At 36.7% G+C, this 20,660-nt stretch overlaps 1 protein-coding gene across 4 annotated transcripts in view; it reads right to left on the reverse strand.

The window, feature by feature from the left end:
* LOC128629319 (uncharacterized) overlaps positions 1-20,660 on the reverse strand; it is a 52,052-nt gene that overhangs the window by 18,738 nt on the left and 12,654 nt on the right. Inside the window, exon 2 of one of the 4 annotated variants that reach the window (XM_053676820.1) lies at positions 5,916-6,089. The exons of 1 other annotated variant lie outside the window; for it this stretch is intronic. The gene's annotated coding sequence lies outside the window, so the exon portion shown is untranslated. Of the gene's footprint in view, positions 1-5,915; positions 6,090-12,642; positions 12,688-20,660 lie in introns of all 4 variants that reach the window. 2 more of the 4 variants (XM_053676821.1, XM_053676819.1) reach the window with 2 other exon arrangements.

Below are 20,660 nucleotides of genomic sequence, written 5' to 3' on the forward strand. Positions count from 1 at the left end.
GCACTAAGCCTAGTGTCGTGTCAATTTATGCATCCCTTCATACAATTTGTGTAAAATATTAAAATCTTATTCACTTAAAGAGAAAAAGAGAGGCTGGTGAGAGAGCACTTAGGCTTACAGCTACTATAACGGAAGTGAAAACAGGAACAGAAGTCATTTCACGGACAAAATACAATGCTTCAGGATGTGCCATTGTTGGAAAATAATCAACTTTGTGGTGATAACAGTAACTCGGGCTGCATCCAAATATCCCTACTACCGTACTATACAGTAGCCGAAAAGCGGTACGTCAAAGGAGTAGTATGTCTGAATTCTCAGTATTTATAAAACAGTAGGCGAGAAATACTCGGATAACCTACTGCTTCCAGCAAGATTCTACGGTATGGAAGCAATGCACATTGCGTTTTCCTATAAGGCAACGGGACTGATCTGGAAGAGTGTGTCGGAAAAAATGGTGTGTTGTATCTTTTGAAGTTCAAGGTCACATGACATACACACATGTACTGATCAGTACATACCGTATCAACGGCCGAGCAGTAGGTACTGACTCAAATGCAGTACTATTGTCACAGTACGCGATTTCGGACGCAACCTCTGCATCATGTCAAGATGCTTCAAAGCACCCATCATTGATTATTTTCCCCCCAACAGTACACCGTGTTCTGTTTAATTCCCTCGCTAGCTGTCCAACAAATCCTGCCTGCTGTTCTGCGGTTTTCTAGTAGATCTTACAATCTGTCCAAAGAGATAAGAGATTTGACCTTTTGTACGAAGACATTAACATGGTCAATATCACAAACATAATAGGAATCGTGCAAAATCTTCAATACTCAAAATATGGAACATTTCCTTTCTTTGTTTTACATTTTTCAAAAGTCTCAAACTTTCTGTTTATTCCAAGATTTTCAATGTTGTCTCCGATTTATTTTTATTTATTTTTTTAGACCCCATTGCGTACATGTAGATGTGTTAGGAAAGATCAACTCCTAATAGGGTTAATATTTCTTAAAATTGTTTAAATAAGTTCTTTCTTCTTTTATTCTCCTTCTGGAAACATACTAATCATTGTGTTTGTATATGTGTGTGTGAGATGTAATGGTTAAAGAGTGTGCTTCTCCAGAGCTTTCCTTACATAAATACTGGTGAAGAATGCTTGTCTCTTCTGTTTAGCCAAGAAGCCCTGTAAGAGACACATGGTTTGAGAAGGTAGCCAGTGAAGGAGTGTGTGTCTGTGGGAGTGTGTTTATGTGTGTGTGGCTAAGAGACGCCATTTAAACGATCATCAGATCCTTTGCTTGACTTAAAGCCATGAAAGTAAAACAAACATTGTGACTGTTTAATGCATCTCCTCAACACTCACATGTGCTCACACACGCTTTTGCACTTGTCCAATCCTGCTTGGTCTAGCTGATTGAAAGTCAAATGTGCAACAGGATATTTGGAGCATGTGAACTGAGAAAGAAGCAAGACGCGTTTTGTGTCAAACTCTGCAGACTCTCATGTGACACTTCACATCTGGACATGCTGAAGACTAAAGAACTGCAGTAAAGTATTTACATTTAAAAAAACAGAGGAAGCTGGAATTTTAAAAATTAAAAAAAAAAGTTTAAAATGACTGATTACTTGAATCTTTTACATTATCTATTTTTGATGATTCAATTCAAATAGCATGCCAAAAATGCCAAAAAACTATATTTTTTAAAATAAAATGACAGGAATACTCCAGCCATGGACGTAGTTTGACATTTGAGCATGGGGAGGTAAAGTTAATTGGACAAAAAGCAATTTCATGTATATAGTACCAAATTCTGCCATTAGACCATACAACAACCCATTATGACAAAGTATAGTATCTAGAGTACTTTGTTAAATCTGATAGTGGTAACCACACTGCTATATGACTGGCCTACACTGTATTCATTAAATTAAAATGAAATTAAATTAGATAACTAAGACCCAAACTAATTTACAAATAGATGCCTTTTCTTTCATCTTGCATAGATGTAGGGTTCACTTTTTAAAGAACATATTTTTGTACGTAGCTATACCAGTTGGACTTCTTCTACAACTGTTGCATGACCAATTAGCTCAAAGAACTGTCACAAAATCCATCCATCCATCTGTTTTCTGTACCACTTATTCTACACAGGATCGTGAGGGAGCCTGGAGCTTATCACAGGAGACTTGGGGCACGAGGCGTGGGACATCCTGGATGGGGTGCTAACCCATTCCAGGTTACAATCAAACACACACTACAGACAATTTTGGAAATGCCAATTACACAAACTCTGTGCATACAGGACAGAGGCAGGAATCGAATCCCTAACCCTGGAGGTGGGAGACAAGCGTGCCAACCACTAAGCCACCGTGCCCCCAGTATCACAAAATATTAATGCAAAAATGGCACACAAAGAAAAAACTTCCTACTTTACAAACGTGTGTGTTCAAAGATCTACAGTGTGCTATAACTAGCTCACTAAAAAAGAAATAAAAAATGAAGATCCTAAAGATTCCAGTAGACTGAATATAATTGTGATAAAATAACTCCAAAACAACAAAACATTATAAAAAAAATAGCAGTTGTATTTCTTGATGTGTAATTTTGGGAATGCTCGGCTTAGCCTCTGGATTTTACCATGGGATTTAACTGAATGTTCACCAAAGCAGGTGTAGCAAGACAGTCAGCAAATACAGCCAAAATAACCATATTTTTATTGTTTATTAACACATTTACTTTAGCTCTGGCCTATACAGAAAATATTCATTAGTTTTTCTCAGCCTAATCTCTATGTGTAGAATAATTAGATTACTGCAAACATAATGTGTCCCTACTGAGAAAAGAAAAGACATCATGTTGAGTTTAAACTTATACATAATAGAAGTCTAAAGGCAGTTGTTAAATATAGTAAATACAAGTTTTATACCTAGTTATATAATGCAATTTTTTGACAGCTGGTAGCCCAGTGGTGAAATCATTGGTTTATGAAGTTCAAGGGCCCCTGTAAGACAGACTGAAACCCACACTTGCCTCTGGCACTGATGACTTTATAAGCTAATCAGCTGCAATTTATCTGCAGTCTCCCTCAGGATTAATAAAATTTCTTTCTTTCTTTCTTTCTTTCTTTCTTTCTTTCTTTCTTTCTTTCTATCTATCTATCTATCTATCTATCTGTCTGTCTGTCTTAAAAAAAACATTACATTTCAAGAATAAAGCTCTTAGAATGAGGAGACATCTTACCAAAGATGTTTTAAAGACATTTTTATCAAACTTTCCAACACCGCTACAATACAGTCAAAAGAATTCCAGTCCTAAAGATTCTTTGACACGCACAAATTTCATTTACAAACACCTTTCATGTAAAAGTATATCAAATGGTTATTACGTTCAACAACTTAGACGTGTATTATATAAGTTTTGAGTGACAACATTTTTTACATCATATTCTCAGTAGCTACAGTATCAAACTCCTTGTCCTTGTTAATCGCACATACAGATTAGACATTAAGCTGATTTTCATTAATTAATCATTAATTAATTATTGTATTCCTATCCCTATTTGGAATATGAATGGAGTATAAATGATCCCAAGAAAAGCCCTATAAACATAAAATGTCACATAATATGGTAAAAAAACAAAAAAAAACAAAAAAAAAACAGTTATATATAACATTTCAATATATCTAGAGGTTTTACCTCCCCTACAGCTTCAAAAGCACTTTGCTTGCACAGCTGAAGAAGGACATTTGTCTTGTCTCTCAGAAACTGTGAACTACACTTAAATAAAATTACTGAAATAAAAGCTATCTGTACTGAAGTACACTCCAGTTACTTCCCAGATTCTTCTTCAGACTTATATGTTAGTATATGCTGTCATGTACCTGTAGTAGTTGTACGTGGGTGTTATAGGGCTTATTTCCCCAAATAAAATACAAAAACACTATAACAAGCTATTCCTTAATACTTTTTCTCTGTCTTTATTATTTTTTCTCCAACTCTCTTCCCCCTCTCTTTTTTTTTCCAAAGTCGTACATCCCCATCAAAATAAAAGTTTGTTCAGTAATACAGTATATTCCATTCCCCAATTACAAAATAAATCCTTTACTCAACAAATCAATTCTTACTCAGCAGAAATAATACAATCTTTTCATATTAGCTCTTACATTACTATATAAAAACTATACAGTAGTCCCTCCAGGATTTCACAGTTTTGCGATCGCAGAAATGAACCCACAATCAAGGAAACTCCGCAATATTTGGAGGAGCTTACATTTTTTTAAAAATTAGCACAGATTTTCCGCAGATTTGGGCCAAGACGCATCATGTGAAGCCCTGTGAAGCCCTCTTCGATTCACATGTATTGAACATGACTACAGCTAAAAAGGTCTCATTTACCAACAAACATCACCGTGAAAGACCATCCAAAACAATGTTATGCAATTGCAATTTCGCCAAATTCATGAAGCCAGAAATAAAAGAGAAAAAAATCACAAATTGGATCTCAAATTTTATTTATTTATTTTTTTGCATTTTTACAAAGCCGCAGCAAAATCAAGCATTTTTGGCCACAACAATCCCACAAAAACTCTGCGAAATCCTGTATGGACTGATATACACCCTTCTAAAATATACATCCATCCATTTTCCATACTTCTTATCCTACACAGGATCACAGGGAGCCTACAGTCAATCCAAGGAAGCTCGGGCCACAACTCGGGGGACACCCTGGATGGGCTGCCAACCCCTCACAGGGCACAATCGCACACATTTTTACACAAACCACAGATAATTTGGAATCAGCCTACTGTACAGTGCAGGTATTTGGACTGGAGGAGGAAACTGGAGTACCTGGAGGAAACCCCCAAAGCATGAGGAGAAAATGCAAACTCCACACACACAGGATGAAGGTAGGGTTTGATCACCCACTCCAAGAGGTGTGAGGTAAATGTGCTAAACACTAAAATTAGTGTAACTCAAAATAACAGTACATCATATCAGTGACACTAATTACAGTAAAATACCTCTAAACTCAAAACCACAATTTTTATATGGTTAAATCCTCAAAAATTACTGATTCTGATTGCTGATTTGGTCAAATGTGCTAACACACTAAAAATCAACTATAAAATAGAGATTTTTTTAATACTGATTGGGGGGAAATGATTTGGACATTGTTATGTATGAATCTCTGAGAAGATAACAATGCTGAATAACAGACTGAAATCCCACTTGTGTATACCTGTAAAAAAGAAAATATAAGCAGTCGGCTAGTTTACTAGCACACACACACACACACATGCACACACACCCACACCCACACACACACACACACACACACACACACAGGGTAATTTTGAGCCCTTCTATAAATGGTGCAAGTGTGAGAAAGGGACACTGTGTTCCTCTACTATCCCGTGCTGTCCTAGAAATGTGTGTGTGTGTGTGTGTGTGTGTGTGTGTGTGTGTGTGTGTGTGTGTGTGTGTGTGTGTGTGTGTGTGTGTGTGTGTGTGTGTGTATGTCCATGCGTGTAGGAGTCTCTCCTGAACAATCTGTTCCACTCCATCCCTCAAATCTCAGTCTGCACACACTGGTGACCCTGCCTAACCTTTGGTGCTATGGCAACCCACTTCCTGCCATTCTTAGGACTATTCTGGGATGTGCTTGGAGGGTTCTGTCGTGGACTGCAAAGTCCAGCAATACCAAAATGAGCTTGTGTAATAATACATACCATACATGTAAAATAAAACAAAGATTTTCTATCCTCTGACTAGCCTTCCGATTGTTTCGTAATGTTTAGTATCTAAAATTTTAAGATACGAACATCCTTAGCTGCTAAAAAGGAAATGCACTAATGCACAAACAGCAATATTTTGAAAGATGGGTAGTAGACACATGTACCCATACACTAATACTTACCCACGGCAGCAGATCTTTTGGCACCCCGACTCGTCAGAAAAAACTGTAAGTGGGAAATGACACACTAGCTGGAGAAAACCGACGCAGCCACAGCTATCACAGTGACGTTACTTGTGCTCTTAGAAATTACGGTTTCACACTGTTCTGGTAGACGCTTCCCCTATCTTCCATGATCTGTGAAAGAAACATGTGAAAGCTGATCCCTGATCAGAGCTGAAGATTTAAAATGTCTAAAACTGGGCCACACACTCGAAGCTCTATCTGTTTCGGGGCAAGTTGTAAAAAAGTGCTGCAGTCAGTCGCATCCTGTTCTGGGCGGCATAGAAAGATAAACAGATTTTTTAGACTGTGTATATGTGTGTGCACTTACTAAAAGGGGAGCGGTGGGTATTTTTACACAGCTGGGTCAGACTGAGCTGCAGGCTGTCGCTAGTCTGCCACGCTGCTAATGGTGTCAGACGTGAGCTACACACACAGACTGACTGCCTGCCATATTCATCTCTGTCTCTCTCCATTTCTTTCTCCATGACCTGCGCCTTCTGATCTGCTCACAGCCCACATGAATTCTCACTCGGAGGCAGTGTACGTAGTGTACGATTTGACAATCTTAGCAGCATTAACAATTAGCAGTGTTTTGCTGAAGAAACTAGATCAATATGGGCCAAAGATGAGAAACTATAAAATTAATATAACTTCATTCTTTCATGACTGTTTTTGTTTTTCTCAAAAAAGTCAAGTCTTTAAATGTAAAGTGCAAATTGTCATTCAGAGTAACAGCCTACATTACATTTTTTTATAGGGTATAAAACATATATACAGTCCAGGCAAAACCATGCATAACCCATTACTGGGTGGAAAATTAACCTCGATTTTATGAAAATTAAATTTCCAGGATGTTAAAAATTAAATGTGGGTGTCTCCGGCAACCATACAACAATGCAAAATAAGAGCCAAAAACAACAGAAAAGATTTTGAAAAGATGTTTTCACCCTCCCGGACTTCAGACTCGATATGAAGAAGGCAGTGTATAAATCTGACAGAGTCAGAACAGATATGTCAAGAAGAATGTGTGGGTTGGTGAGCAGCAGTGTCTACAAATATTACAACTGAGTGGATCCAAAAGCAGTTCAGAGGATACAATAGAGGCGACAGGAAGTTATTCACTAATATTGTAAGTCTTTATCATATTTAGAAAATGAGGGGGGGGTTTTTTAACTGATACCATTTTAGCGTTTTCACCTTTAACATATACTATTGCTCCATTTTTGTTACTTATAAGTAACTGATACGGAACGATATGTGCCCTCTTGGAGATTTTTATTCTTAAGAACTGCTCTGGAGAGCCTTTCACTTATGCAGAGAAATGAATGAAAGATGCCAGTATGTATGTAGCAACCAGTACACTTCCCCAAAGGCTGAAAGTATCATGAGAGCTTTCAGTGAAGTTTCAGGGGGCCAAGCAATAGTGTGTCATAAAGAGTGGTCAAGAAAGCCAGACCAATGTCAAAACCCTAACTCCAACCTTCACTTCAAAACCAATATATGAAACATATTTCTGTATAAGTCATGTAATTAAACCATACCTATTTCCTTAACTTCATGGCCTAAAATGATCTCATATTATTACATGTATTGTCATAAATAAATACAAGACTACAGTTTATTTTAGATTTATTTATCATACCTTGTTGCTGCTGACCTGTGATTTGACCTGTTTCTTCATATATTTTAATATTTTATATCAATCAGAACCATATACATACGCAATACACTATGCAATTAATATTTGCGAAAACATTTGCAACATTGCCACAATCAATCTAATGTAGGCAAAAAATAATACAAATCATAACCCACTGACAAAAAAAAAAAAAAAAACTGATCAAGGCAAGTCAAAAGCAGAAGCACAATTCAGCAGAAAAATAGCAGGCCTGGAAGCCCAGGTGCAAAAGTATTACTAGTATTGCTAATGTTTGAGTCTCAGTTGTGCCACAAGAAACCCATTCTCACAATTACCATCCTCACTATATGACATACTATATGTCTAACATTTTCTTTTATGAAAACGTTCATTGAATATAAAATATCATTTAAAATTCCCCCCAAAAAAACATTGTGTCATAAAGCATTTACATGACAGCTGATATCATAGGGTTAACACACAGAATCCACTGACCTTTGTCTTTTTTTTTTTTTATCATAGTTGTGTATTACAAATCTGACTCATGGTTATAATATTATTCATCTAAAAAACAACAACAACAGCAACAAAAAAAACTGTGTTACCAGTTTAACATTTAAGAAACATTTGAAAGACTAAGTGGAACAGAAAGATTTATATTTGAATCTGTTTATGTTGGTTTTGTGATACTTACAGAGATCTGAAATCAGATTCTTCATTAGTAGTTAAATATAATAAGCAGTTTTTGGAGAAGAATCTGGGACATGATGTAAAAACATTAATATTGGCACCCTTGGTAAATATGAGGGGAAAAGGCTCTCTTGGATATCAAACAATTGCAAACAACATACAGGTTTATCGAAAAAAAAAAAAAAAAAAAATCTTTGTTAGATATAGGTGTGCAACAATTATTGGCACCATTTTAGTCAATACTTTGTGCAACTTCCCTTTGCCAAGATAACAGCTCTGAGTCTTCTCCAATAATGCCTGATGAGGTTGGACATTATATGACAAGGGATCTGAGACCATTCTTCCATACAGAATCTCTCCAGATCCTTCAAACCCTGGTGGAGTCTCCTCTTCAGTTCACCCCATAGGCTTTCTATGGGTTTAAAGTCAGGCGACTGGGATGGCCATGGCATGACCTTTATTTTGTTGTCAGAAAACCATTTCTGTGTTGATTTTGATGTATGTTTTGGATCATTGTCCTGCTGGAAGATTTGAGATTCTATTTTAAGTTTTCTGGCTGAGGCAGTCAGGTTTACATTTAATATCTGTTGATATTCGATAAAGTCCTTGATGCCATATATCCTAACAAAATGTCCAGGTCCTCTGGCAGAAAAACAGACCCAAAACATTGAAGAGCCACCACCATATTTAACTGTGGGCAGGAGGTACTTTTCCATATGGCTACCTCTCTCTGTGTGTGCCAAAACCACTTCTGGTGTTTATTGCCAAAAAGATCTATTGTGGATTCATCTGACCATAGAACCCAATCCCATTTGAATTTCCAGTAGTGTCTGGGAAACTGAAGACACTTTAGTTTGTTTTTGGATGAGAGTAGAGGCTTTTTTCTTGAAACCCTTCCAAACATTTTGTGGTGATGTAGGTGACTTTGGATTGTCGTTTTGGAGACTTTTTGACCCCAAGACACAACAAACTTCTGCAATTCTCCAACTGTGATCCTTGAAGATTTGTTGGCCACTCGAACCATCCTCTTCACAGTGCGTTGAGACAATACAGACACATGTCCAGGTTGATTCATAACATTTCCAGTTGACTAGAACTTTTTCATTATTGACCTGATGGTGGAAATGGGCATTTCCAATGCTTGTGCTATTTCGTTTGAGCCACTTCCCATTTGGTGAAGCTCAACAACCTTTTGCCACACATCACAGCTATATTCCTTGGTCTTAACCTTTGTTATGAATGACTAAGGGAATTTGGTCTGTGTGTTACCTCATATTTATTGTGATTCACAAGAAAATGCATGAAATATAATCTTATAGTAGGCCAGGCTGAGTTACATAATGTTATCTTCATCACAAGCTAAAATAACTTTGACTCCAAAATGTTTGCTCTTCTTGATATCAAAGCTCTTCTTGCATCTAAATTTGTTCTACAGCCAAAGGAAAAAATACAGAAACATTTAATTAACTCATTTATGGACATTGACAGGGACTTGGTTTACACTGTATTTAATAATCACTTCACACTTCACACCGAACTGGGCCCACACATAAGGGAAATCTGTTCACTCTGAATTAGCTAGGCTTTGCGTGTGCTCTTATTACATAAAAAAAAAAAAAACAATGTTGTGTTCTGTCCAAACAAAGTGGAAAACCACCATTGATCCATTATATTCCAGGAAGAACTGTCCTATCTGTCCCCTGCACTGTCATTAATTAGTAGCTTGCCTCACTTAACATTAGCTGAGCCTTCTGCTTGATTTACTGAGAATATCTGGAAGAACTCCTGAATGGGTCTCCTTCCAGGAAAACATTTCTGTCTAGACCACCATATGGAGAGCTGTAAACGTTTCTAAGGCAACTACTGAGATTGTGATTCCTTGCATTTACATTTATTCACATGGTAGATGCTTTGCAAATGATGCAAAGTGACTTGGAATCAATAGGACAGCGTCCATGCAGTTGAGGTTCAAGAGCCTCGCTCAAGGTCTACAGTGCTTTTCCTCTGGTCCTGAGATTGAACTCACATTCCTCCAGTCATTAACTAAAAGCCTTAAATGCTGAGCTACCACAATCCTGATTTGCCAAAGGAAACTACATTAAGAACATCTAGATATGAGGTGCAAACAGAGTGGCCTGTGTATTTACTGGGGAATTCCACAGCAAAATATGATTTGCTTAACGTTATTTTAACTTAAAATAAAACCACATGAAGGGATTTTTCTTTTTAATTAAAAGGTCAATTACAGGCAGTGTTGACACCTTGTTAACTTTGTCACTAGATTTGGTGACTTGTAGACCCCTTTAGTGACTTTATTTCAGAAAAGAGCCTAGCGACATTTTGAGTGACATTTTGAGCAGACTGTCCTGCAATCCAGCTCATATCTACTGGTTGAGAGATAAGATTCGGTCAACTCATCACCAGTGTAAAACTTGACTGAGGTGTGCTTGTGTCAACATTGTTCCCAACAACCAACCATAAATCACCACTGTTCCCAGCAACCAGTCGCAGATCAACATTGTTTGCAATGACCAATCACTGATGTTTGCCCATTGTTTGTCCCACACAGTTCTCTGTTTTAAACTCCCTTCTGGAATAGATATAAAAGTATTAAAAGTCACTCATTCCATCATTACTGTTTCCTTTATAGTATTTTGTAAATGCATAATCAGTTGGTTTTGTAAATACGCAACTAGCTATTTGTGGTGCGATGACCACAAAGAAGACATATAATATTTATATAATAGTTATAATCTATTAATTAATATTCTGATCAAATACTATTCTTTTATATTCTACTATACTATGGCTTTAGAAAGTCATCATGAAATGTGATTTGATATGCAAATAATCATAACGATTCAATGAATATGCAAATTAGTCTGGCAAAACTGTTGACAGCAACATCCCACATTTTGTGTCATGTCTACAAGCATCATTTTCAGCTATAATTCACATTACAATGATTAAAGCATTAGGCAAGCATTAGGCAAGCACACAAGAGGTGTGATTAAGAAGGATGGAAGTGTGACCGTTTGGACCGCTCTGGCAAGAAGCCACAGGTTACGAAAGGAGACGGATCATCATTATTCCTGTTGACACATTTGGCTTCAATCAACACAACACAACAGCAACAAAGATTTTCATATCTTGGACTGGCTGTTTCTCTCAGGTATTTGGGAGACAAATTTCCATCCAAATGGAAATGAATTAAATTATAAAAAGAAATTCAACAGCATGAAGAATGTCTTGGTGAATAAACATGTCATAGCAATGATTGCGTGTGACATCTGTAATAATCCTTTAAGTGCAGGAAGTATTGGACAGAGTTAATAGCAGGTTACTGTTCACATTCTATTGTAGGCTTTTTGGGATTATTTTTTTTAGCTACTCAATAACACAATTAACTTGACATACATTGATTCATAGATAAATCTAAATCAAACATAGATTTATATTCTTTTCATATATGAAATAATTCTATCTCCACCTTATCATATGACATTTATTTACAGAAAAATATAGTTACTGAGAGTGAAGAGCAAATAATTAACAAAAAAAGAAACAAAACCCAGTAACACCGGTGTAAAGCTTAAATATATTGGAATAGTGGAATGACTGTCCACTATATCAGATTGCATGGATGAAAAAATAAATAACCATAAGTAAATCTCTATATTTCAGTGGCCACAATGGCAACATCTAAATGGAATTTAATTCAAGAATGGTTTATTATCATTTATTATATGTTTATGTTTTACACCATTCATTTTCAAACTTTAACTCAGCATATGTCCAGAAGTTCAATAAAACAATAAAGCAAAAAATATATCACCTCCAGTATGTACAGTGCACCAGATGCAAACGCTTCAGCTGTTAAAACTAGGTTTGTTTGTTTGTTTGTTTGTTTAAAAAAAGGAATTTGACTATAACAGCATCTCTTTTAGACACAAACCTGAAGACAATGGCCCATGGCCAAACTACTGGTTAGGTGGTCTATATAAGAACAGGAAAATCACCATTGTTTTGAGCAGAATCATAGAAAGATATGTTAACAGAAAAATTAATTGGGGGGTTTTTGCAAAAACTTTGAAACTTTTACACTTCTAGCCAAAAGTTTAGATATTGGGATGAATATATATATTCCATTGTCTTAAACCCTATTCAGAACGGATTTCTTTCTTCTTCTTCTGTATTTTTTTGTTTGTTTTTTGGGGTGTTTTTTTGTTGTTGTTTTTTTTGTTTCTTTTGTGGTTGCTTCCGGATCATGCTTTGGAAAAATAGACTGTTGCTATTTGCAATATTTAGTCACCTAACATGTATATTTACTTCCTGAATCACACAATGATGACTTACTTGGTATGACTCATGTACTGCACCTTTGTCTCCATGCCACCTGCACTGGAGCCCATTAGGAGCCCATTAGGAGGAGAAAGAAAATAAAAGGAGAAGAGCGTCACCCTGAAAGCTGATTAAAAGAGCTATTATAATGCCAGCTACAGATAAAATATAAAGTCATACTTACATTGTAATATTTACTTTTCTAGGAATAAATGAATAAACAGATTGTGTCGCTCTAAATTCCTTAATGGACCATTAGCGTTTCCATTTTGAAATTATGCAGTTCTTGACTTTCCAGTAGTGCTGTTTACATTTGTCAATACATTTGTATTGTTTGTCCTTTGTAATGTGACCAAAATTAGTATAAAGTATTTAAGACAGAATATTTTCTAAGACAAATAATGAAATAGCACAAACACTGCTGTGTGCCTCTGTGTACAGAGTCTTTGAAATGTAACAGCTTTAAGCTTTCACAGCTTCTCAGCTCAGAGTGATCTCAGGAAGCAATGCTTAGTAAACAGTGATAACTTGTCAAAGAAAATCACAGGTAATAACAATAGCAAGCTACTTTGTAGTGAACTGTGTGGGCTAGCATTAGCTTGGGTGTTGGTTTCTGTCGTGAATAGTATTTATGTGAAGCACACAGTTTAAAACATTAAAGGGCTTTGCAAGTTGCAACTTACAGTACATTTCCAATGAATGTAAACTTACATTCATCTCCTGGAACTCTTCCAGACCCCAACTGTAAAGTAGCCCACTTACAACTGCAGTGAATGAAATGGAAATGCAGTTACCATGGTAAATATAATGTAGAAGTGTCTGTGCAGGTATCCAATTATCTAATGTTGCCACATAAATACAAATCATAAATGATTCAGTACAATCCATATATGTATAATCATATAACTACTATCCACACCATGTTTCCTTAAAGTCTCGACTTAACCCATCATCTCTTACCGTACAAGGAAGATGTGCACTAAGCACTTGATGGGTATTAATTAATTTAAAAAACAAAAGTCCTGTGACTAACTCATATCTAACAGGGATTTAGCTTGATGGTATTCGTAGATCTACTGAACTAGCATGAGGATACAGAACTAGCTTGATGATATATTCCTGATGGACATACAAAGCACTTCTGTTAATACATAAGATTGTCCTGCTAAAATGCTGTAAATGTGACCATGTGTGACACAATCATCCATAGACAAAACAACCTGGCTGAAATCTGTCCTTCCCACATTATTTATTTCACACATCACTGATTTGCCATCCAGACATGAGAGCTTCATCACAGAGGAAATGTAACGTAAATAAATAAATAAATAAATAAATAAATAAATGAACAAATAAATAAATAAATAAAGTTAGCACTAGCATCACCCAGTGAAACTAATCCCATCTGAATATAGCTACATATATATATATATATATATATATATATATATATATATATATATATATATATATATATTTACATACACAGTATCTCACAAAAGTGAGTACACCCCTCACATTTTTGTAAATATTTGATTATATATTTTCATGTGACAACACTGAAGAATTGACACTTTGCTAGAATGTAAAGTAGTGAGTGTACAGCTTGTATAACAGTGTAAATTTGCTGTCCCCTCAAAATAATTCAACACACAGATATTAATGTCTAAACCGCTGGAAACAAAAGTGAGTACACCCCTAAGTGAAAATGTCCAAATTGGCCAAAAGTGTCAATATTTTGTGTGGCCACCATTATTTTCCAGCACTGCCTTAACCCTCTTGGGCATGGAGTTCACCAGAGCTTCACAGGTTGCCACTGGAGTCCTCTTCCACTCTTCCATGATGACTTCACAGAGCTGGTGGATGTTAGAGACCTTGTGCTCCTCCACCTTCCGTTTGAGGATGCCCCACAGATGCTCAATAGGGTTTAGGTCTGGAGACATGCTTGGTCAGTCCATCACCTTCACCCTCAGCTTCTTTAGCAAGGCAGTGGTCATCTTGGAGATGTGTTTGTGGTCGTTATCATGCTGGAATACTGCCCTCCAGTCTCTGCTTCAGTATGTCACAGTACATGTTGGCATTCATGGTTCCCTCAATGAACTGTAGCTCCCCAGTGCCGCAAGCACTCATGCAGCCCCAGACCATGACACTCCCACCACCATGCTTGACTGTAGGCAAGTCACACTTGTCTTTGTACTCCTCACCTGGTTGCCGCCACACACGCTTGACACCATCTGAACCAAATAAGTTTATCTTGGTCTCATCAGACCTCAGGACATGGTTCCAGTAATCCATGTCCTTAGTCTGCTTGTCTTCAGCAAACTGTTTGCAGGATTTCTTGTGCATCATCTTTAGAAGAGGCTTCCTTCTGGGACGACAGCCATGCAGACCAATTTGATGCAGTGTGCGGCGTATGGTCTGAGCACTGACAGGCTGACTCCCCCACCGCTTCAACCTCTGCAGCAATGCTGGCAGCACTCATACGTCTATTTCCCAAAGACAACTTCTAGATATGACGCTGAGCATGTGCACTCAACTTCTTTGGTCGACCATGGCGAGGCCTGTTCTGAGTGGAACCTGTCCTGTTAAACCACTGTATGGTCTTGCCCACTCACTACTTTACATTTTAGCAAAGTGTCATTTCTTCAATGTTGTCACATGAAAAGATATGATCAAATATTTACAAAAATGTGAGGGATGTACACACGTTTGTGAGATACTGTGTGTGTATATATATATATATATATATATATATATATATATATATATATATATATATATATATATATATATATATATATATATATATATATTTGTGAGATACTGTATATATATATATATATATATATATTGCAAAAATGAATAGAGAAGTTAATACTTGTGTATACATTCATTTTGGAATCAAATGCATTTTTAACAAGTAGTTTTTACTTCAAACTAAATTATTTCTTCAATAAAATAGTGTTCATTCAGAATTTAAGAGAAGCAAACAAGGAGTGCTCAGCATATTTGTGAACTTTCAGAAAAGCCTCTATCATGAGGTTGTATGAGAAGCATCATCAAGAACACTTGGAAGAACTTAAAATCTAAAATAGTTATCATTTATTTAACATTTTTCTTGGTCAATTATTAAATTATATGTCTCCATTATTATATTAAAATTGTATAAAATATATATATTTTTTTTAATTAAGACAAACCATATATAAGCAAGTGTGTCCAAACTTTTGACTAGTAGTTTACATATCCTTAACTTTAGAGAGTTTCCAGAGAGAAACATTTGAGAGTTCACAGCTAAAACTCAAGACAAGCTCCAGTTAACCATGAACCAGTGAGCAATTTCTGAATAACTCAAGTATGTCTAAGCATCCACCAGCTCGCAGTGAAGCTACAAGGTGTTAACCAAGCAGAACTGAACTCAAAGCCTGGAGTTTCCCATTAAAGTGAAGAACAAGGCATTTATGATGCTCATTTCCTGTACTGGTTTCAGAGTCTAGCCACAGGGTAATCCCCTACATGGTTTGAAGGAATAATTATCCCGAAAATGCTCACAATGAAGGAAACTCGAGTGGATCTCTTACCACAATGCAAACTGATCCAGTTTCATCCATTTTAAGCCATGTCAGCAATTATTCCTTTGCTTTGTGTCGAAGATTACTCTGCAGCTCGTGCTAGCTGGCCCCTATCGGCTTTCGCTCATTTTAGCATTATCACAGGCAAATCTTTTATTTTTTTAGACCAGTGTCTAAAATAATAACACCATATCGTCAATATACACCAATCCACCCACTCGGACCTAAACAAGAGGAGAGTTCAACCTCAAACTAAACTTTGGCCTCCAAGGCACCACTCTCTCTCTCTCTCTCTCTCTCTCTCTCTCACACACACACACACACACACACACAGAGGTTGTGACCTTGCACCACGACCCTGTTGTCCCCTCCCTAAAGTATCTGAGTCAACACCAAGGAGAAGCAAACAGTAATCAGATTAGGAAAGGTGGGACGGATGGAGGAGGAGGAAGGGTTAACTCTGAAAACTAGCAAGGAATGAAGAAACTGAGGAAAAACATGAACAGACAACAGACCAGTACATTTCAAACATCTCAAGCAATGCAAGCAATTTCTATACCTCTATGTGCTACGGGTTATTTTCTATTTTACTTTTATTTAGATTAAGGTTATTTACTGCATTAGCTAACAATAGTTAATGGATTGGTGAGAAGATATTGATTCTATATCAGCAACTCTGACAGTGGTTCCAGGTGCATATCACAGGTTTATATTAATGCGCTCCTTCTAATATGTTTCTGTATTAACAGCCAATTCACCAAAGATGTGCCACATAAACGAAGAAAAAGAAAAGTGTATACTCGTTGATATGATGGCGTTTTCTGTAAGCAGATATCTCCAGTGTCAGCACTTTGTATTGTTCAGTATGTTTCTGCATGGGAGAGTCAGTGGTCTCTAATTGTAACTGCTATAATCAAAATGTCATGTCACTGCAACTACAGTTCCCAGAGCGCAACACAAGCTACAAACATGGCCGACGAGGACTACACTTCCCATGCACGCATGCATTCACATTTTCCGGAGTTCTGGTCACAGACACCTGCACCCAATTGCACAAACACAGTATTTAGAGCATGCCTAGAACATTGGTTACTCATGAAGTAAATGCTCAGCAGTCCCATCGTTGTAGTTCACCAAGCCGTTGTCTTTGTTTTCCGTTAAGCTCTGTAAATTTACGTTCACCATTCTGGCACCAACCTCTCATGTGGGTGGGGCTTAACAGCAATTTACTCTCATTGGCTAGTGAGAATTGGATCGACAGCTCCCTGACCAGGAAGTAGAGACTTCAGTGTTGCAAATTTTGAGTGAGTGTTCTGGATGTGGTATTCTATATAGTTATAGTCTTTGTACTTTCTAATAGAAATTAATTACTTAGTGAGTATTTTAGTTCATAATTAATATTTTAAGTTTGTCATATGACTATTTTTTTTAGATGAGCTCTCAGGAGCGGCAGGGAGCGTCATCAGCATCAACATCATCATCTTCCTCCTCAGCTGGACACTCGAGCTGTCGATCCAACTCTCACTAGCCAATTAGAGTGAATTGCTGTTAAGCCTGTCCGCAGTGTTTTTTTCCAGAATGGTGAACTTTTGGAGCATAAACAAACATTTTAAAAGTGTAAACGAAAACTCTAGCAGTGCATTCATAAACCATGATTAAAGACTCAGTTTCAGAGTATTTTTCTTCTTTCTCATTGTATATATGAGAAAGAAAACATATCATTGAATATGTTTCTTGAAAAGTTACATTCAATACTTTCAATAGCTCAAATGTAACCTACATATTAAGTGCATTTAATCTATTAACAATCACGCACAACTTAGTACATAGTATACATAACTTTTGATGTGACAACATTGAGTACATCATGAAAACATTTCCATCACTGTGAGTTATGGGATCACTTTTCCCATGACAACTGGTCATAATTTCTAAAAGACAACCTTTAAGCACCTTAACTAACAGATATGTGTCTGGAAATCTTTTCCCAGCCAAAAAGTCAGAGTGTTGAATTATTATACGACTATATAAGTGAGCTCAGTTTAAACGGGTTTTCTTTCCTTAGTAGGATGAAGTATTGTGAAATCACTGACTTCAGTACTTGAACATACATTACAGATGTGGTGGATAAAGAGATCAGGTTAAAAACCTGGAGGATTCTTTAAGGATTGTATTAGTTTAGGAAGTGTCATCGTGGAATGCCTGGACTATGGCTGATATACTTCTTAGAAATTCCACAATGACACTTTCAGAAGATGTAAAGCAAAATAAATACAATTCATGCTATGTGTAAAGGCCAGTATGTGAAGCGGTTTTTGAAACACATCGCACGTGTCACACTCTGTAATTACCCTTCGCTTTTAACTTGCATTTCAGTCCACACTGGTTGTGTCAGTGTCACACTCTAGCCTGCAAAACACATCTCTTTGTTTCATGCATGAGTCATGCGTGTCCATAGACATCCACTGAACTATATTACACCAAATGACCAAATGTTTATTTGTTGCAATTACGCCTCAGTCCTTCTGTATTTGCATTAACACTGTATAAAAAAGGTTTCTCATTCTGCTCTATGTCCACTTGCTGTTATAATGTTGCCCTGGAGACAACCCTAAAGTATCATGTGGCACAACCTTAGAGGAAGCAGAAAAATACAAAACAAGTGAAATGTATTCATTAGCTAATAAAACTGAGTCTCTCCAACATAAATGATAGGGATGCACCGAATGTTCGTCAACCGAAATAAGTGAAAAGGCTGAATAAATTTGGCCGAACAATGACTCGTTTGATGATGCGACAAAATAGCCTAGAAACCAGAGTGAGACGCGCAAATATCATGACCTCGATGAGGGGGCGCGCGCATGCACGAGCTACGTGCGTTTGTTTTGTTTCTTTTCCGGAGCATGTTTCTGTCAGGTCGCGAGACGTAAGGGAGTAGAGTACGGAAGCAGGTAAAGACGTATTTATTTAAGGGCAGGCAGACAAATCGTAATCCAAAAAACTTAGTCAAGACAGGCAATGGGTTATCGGGCTATAGGCAAACAGGCATAAATGGAGCAAAGCAGGAATCAAAGTCGTGGTCACAGAAAACAGGGTCAAAACACAAAACAAGAAACATGAACTAGTACTATGGACTGGGAGCGGAAAAACCAGTGGCGACTAAATGAACTAATCTATAGTTTAAACTAACTAAACCTATCAAGGAACATAACATTAACAACGTATCTAACTATACTATATCTACTATAATACTCCACAAGGTGTACAGGGAGGAGAGTGGTATACATCCCAAATATAATCAGCCGTATATAACCAACTATAACCATGTTTTGCACTCTTGTAAATGCACTTTTTAATGTACTTTTTGTTGTAGGCTACAGAGTGTTAAATTCTTTCAGCAGTCAGTTATAGGCCTAACATAGGCTATTCAAGGGGGCCTCAAAGATGACCACATAAAAATATTTTTATTTTACTTATTTATTTATTTAAAGTTATATTGTGCCTTGTTGGTAGCCTATGCCTGCTGGAATGGGGAAAAAAAATGTTCAGTGTTAAATAAATATTTTGAAATTGTAGTTTTTGTAATTGAAATTGTAGTTGTTGTTTTTTTCTTTGAAAAGCAAGACAAAATAGTAAAAAGCACATTTGACTATTTAATTTATGCAGTGGTGAAAAAAATAGCAAAATAAATTTAAAAAACGTGTTTGGTATTCGGCCTTTGGCTTTCGGCCAAGTTTTTCATTATATTCAGATCAGCTTTGGCCAAGAATCTTCATTTCGGTGCATCCTTAAATAATGATCATTAAGAGATTCATATGAAATCATTTGAGCCAGTTAATTACATTTAGTTCAAGCTAAGTGTACAGTAAATGCAGCATACACTTGCATGGAAAACAGTATGTCACAACCTAACTAGGGAGCTAGCTTTTGAACACAGGCAGTGCGATTTGATGGAGTGAAGTGTGAATTTGGAGTAATTCAAATGAAATCATATCCAGTGCAAACATCAGTGTTTACCATAACAAGTACCACTGCAAGTTAGCTAAGTATTTATGTCAGTGTTAGCAAAACATATAATATCCTAATGTACTTATTGATAAAACCAAATGCAGGAAGATATCCAGGTTTCCCATGACCCTGTGTAGAATAATAAGCAGGATGTTGCTTTTAAATATTTGTTTGATTCTTGTCACCCAACTACACCCAATCAACTACCACTTCAATCCTGTTTGGTCCAATTTCTTAAAAGAAATGTTAAGTTTTCGCATAGACGGAAAAAAAACATGTTTTTGAAAACACTGACAGTTTTGTGTGTGTTATGTATGTGAACTGCAGATTTGGTCCAAGACACATCACAACGTGCATTCAAGCAAAGCCCTCTTCAATTCACATGTGTCGAACATGAATACAGCTAAAAGGACTCATGTACCAACAAACATCACTGTCAAAGACCATGCAAAA

This window comes from Ictalurus punctatus, chromosome 28 (assembly GCF_001660625.3).
Source record: "Ictalurus punctatus breed USDA103 chromosome 28, Coco_2.0, whole genome shotgun sequence".
Classification (NCBI taxonomy): domain Eukaryota; kingdom Metazoa; phylum Chordata; class Actinopteri; order Siluriformes; family Ictaluridae; genus Ictalurus; species Ictalurus punctatus.